At 66.6% G+C, this 2,756-nt stretch overlaps 1 protein-coding gene across 6 annotated transcripts in view; it reads right to left on the bottom strand.

Annotated features, from left to right (window-relative positions):
* The window catches only part of CXXC5 (CXXC finger protein 5), a 38,775-nt gene that overhangs the window by 32,299 nt on the left and 3,720 nt on the right, over positions 1-2,756 (bottom strand). For 2 of the 6 annotated variants that reach the window (XM_010850341.1, XM_010850342.1), the window contains exon 1: positions 2,301-2,750. The exons of 1 other annotated variant lie outside the window; for it this stretch is intronic. The gene's annotated coding sequence lies outside the window, so the exon portion shown is untranslated. Of the gene's footprint in view, positions 1-2,139; positions 2,221-2,300; positions 2,751-2,756 lie in introns of those variants that run through there. 3 more of the 6 variants (XM_010850337.1, XM_010850340.1, XM_010850339.1) reach the window with 3 other exon arrangements.

Below are 2,756 nucleotides of genomic sequence, written 5' to 3'. Positions count from 1 at the left end.
GGAGGTGGGGGGGGGGAGGGGTGGGCTTCTACCAACGGCCCCAGGCCTAACTGAGAACTCACGAGGCCAACCTCCCTCAGCTGTTCCCACCCCTTCCCAGGGCAAAAATCACCCCCTCTCCCTCCTCCCCAAGGAGAGAGGACAATTTCCGTTCTGGGAATGGGGTGACAGCTGCAGAGCGGGCCACTATCCGCCCCTCCCCGCCCGACCCCGCCAGCTCTTGCTTGAGTCTCATCCAGGGAAACTGCTAAATCAACACTACGCAGTAGTAGGTAGCGCTGGCCTCAGTCTCCCCGCATCGCTCTCAAAAAGGCGTTTGGGAGGCGGCTTCGGGTCTCAGTCCCTGGTTTCCTAAGACGGTAGGCACCTAGGGTACGGGATTGGGGGGGGGGGTCTTTCGGGAGGGGGATTAGGGCAAGCTTCGGCCAGCACGCCACCTAAAACCGTCTAATTGAAATGCTCTCACTTGCATGAAGAGCCTTCCCCCGGCCCCCGCCTCCCGCCCCCGCGGGCCGGGGCAGCTGAGGTGGCGCCGGGCGTTCAAATAGCGCTCCAAACAAGTCCGCAGCGACCGCGCACGCAGCCCCCGCCAGGCGGCCCCAGCGGAAAACTTGAAAGGGACTCTGTTTGCCGGCCGCCCTGGGGCGGCTCCGGCGGGGGCGAGGGCCGAACGAACGCACACGCCCCCTCCCCAGCGCTTCCTGCGCAAACGCGGGGAGGCGGGGGTGGGTGGGGGGCAGCCGGCCCACCACAAAACCTCGGCTCGGAACAGCGGCTGCGGCGCAGGGAAAGGCGGAGGTCAAGAGGCTGGCTCGCCAGAACCCCCAACCCCCCGCCCCCCGCTTCAGCCCCTTCTATCCGAAGACGCGACTCTCAGACCACCCAGGGTCCAGGGGGCAAAGTAGGGCGCGGCTGCCAACCCTTCAGACTGCCATCGCAGGAGACAACAGGGAGCAGGTCTTCCCGGAAGAGTCCCTACAGAACCCCCAAATCTGCTGGTTCCTCCTTGCAGCCCGTGGCACCAGCCCAACTCCGCGCACCCCTTCCGATTCCTGAGGGGGGGCACCAAAAAGCGATTTTGCTCCCTCATTGGGCGCTTCAGCTCTTCTGACAGGTCCCGGGAGGCGGCCCCCCATTTAAAAACCGGGGTCACTCACTTTCTGTGGATCCTACAAATAAACAAAGCCAGGCGCACCCCGCGCTCCCCGCCGGAAAGCAGCCCATTACGGGCGAGGACAACTTCCCCCAGCAAGAAAATTAACACATTCTTCTCGCGGCGGTTCGGCCCCTCGCTCTGGGGAAGCAAAGAGGGAGGGGGGCTCGGGGCCAAACTTCATGGGTAAATTTGGGGCCAGAGCAGCGAAGCAGGCGGCTGGGACACCCACCTCCCACAGCTCCGCAGCTAGAAGAACACCCCCATTTTCCCTCCCTGGCTTTGCATGCTGCTTGGCCACGCGGGGCTCGGGAGACAGGCTGAAAGACTCCCTAAGGCTAGGGAGGAAGGGAGAGAGAGGCCGCGGGGAGCAGTGGTGGTCAGGGGTGATACTTTGACGAAAAAAAAAAAAAAGGTCAAACTTGATCTGCCCGCCAGACACCCCGCGGGCAGCGGGGGCGAGGAGCCTGAGGGGAAGTGTAGAAGTGGCCACCGCCCCCTCCAAAAGGAGGGGGAGACTCAGCCGCGCGTCGTCTAGGGCATTAAGAGCAGTGAGTGATGCCCCCAAAAGACAGGACTACAAATGGGGTCTGTTGGGGGGAGTGCGCGCCGGAGATCTCCAATCAGCCGCCCCCGCAGACGGAGCGCGAGCCCAGCGCCGAGAGGTAAAGACACGGGCTCCCGCCGCCCCTGTGCCCTCAAGCTCGAGTACTTGGGGAGGGGACAGTACCCCTCAGGGAGAGCCCCGGCCCCAATCCAAGGCGCCCAAGCCGCCGTCCCCGACCCTAAAACCCCTCTTTTTGTCTGAACTCAGTGATCTGCGACCGAGCTGACTGCGGCTTGGGGAGGCTTGAGTATAGAAGAGGCCACTGAGCGATCACTGGAGCTAGGGCTCCTAGCCCCCGGGGCTCCGAGGCTCAGATTACGGGCGCCCCCCGCCACACCCAAACACGGACCCCTCTTTTCCCGTCCCTGGCTCTCCGCACCTGAACTTCGGGGGAGCCCGCGCCGCCAAACTTTCCGCAGACTTGCAGCGAACTCCGGCCCCGGCCGCGCACCGGGCCCCGGGGGAGGAGAGGGAGGTAGGCGGGGAAGGGGAGGGGCCGGCCTCCGGGGGGGTCGGGGAGGGCCGTGGCCCGACACCTACCGGCTCTCAGAGTCGTCCAAGTCGCCACTGCCGCCGCCGCCGCGAGGCCGAGGGGGAGGGGCGGGGCGGGGAACTGCGCTCCGCTCTGGGCACCGCCACCGCGGTGCGCTCCGCTCCAGCCGCGCCGCCCGCCGTGCCCGGGTCCGGAGCCGGAGTCACGCCGCCGCGGCTGGCCGGAGGCGGGGAGGGGGGGGAGCCTGCAGCACCTGCCCCTCCTCCCCCTCCCCGCGGCCCAAATTAAAAAACAACAAAAAGCAACTAATCACCCCCGAGCGTAGCGCGGAGCGACTGGCTGAGGGCGCAGCGTGAGGCGCCCGGACTCAGCAGGCGGCGCGCATGGCTGGGCGCAGGGCTGGGCAGGGCTGGGACGCGGGGCCCGGCTTCGGGGAACAAGGTTCGGCTGCTCTTCTCTCTCGGCTCGGGCGCCTGCTCTCGCCGCCGCCTCTGCTGCCGCCT

The sequence above is a fragment of the Bison bison genome, unplaced genomic scaffold (genome assembly GCF_000754665.1).
Source record: "Bison bison bison isolate TAMUID 2011002044 unplaced genomic scaffold, Bison_UMD1.0 scf7180017864291, whole genome shotgun sequence".
NCBI lineage: Eukaryota > Metazoa > Chordata > Mammalia > Artiodactyla > Bovidae > Bison > Bison bison.
Note: the sequence above shows the minus strand (reverse complement) of the source record. Positions and strands in the feature narration are given on the sequence as shown.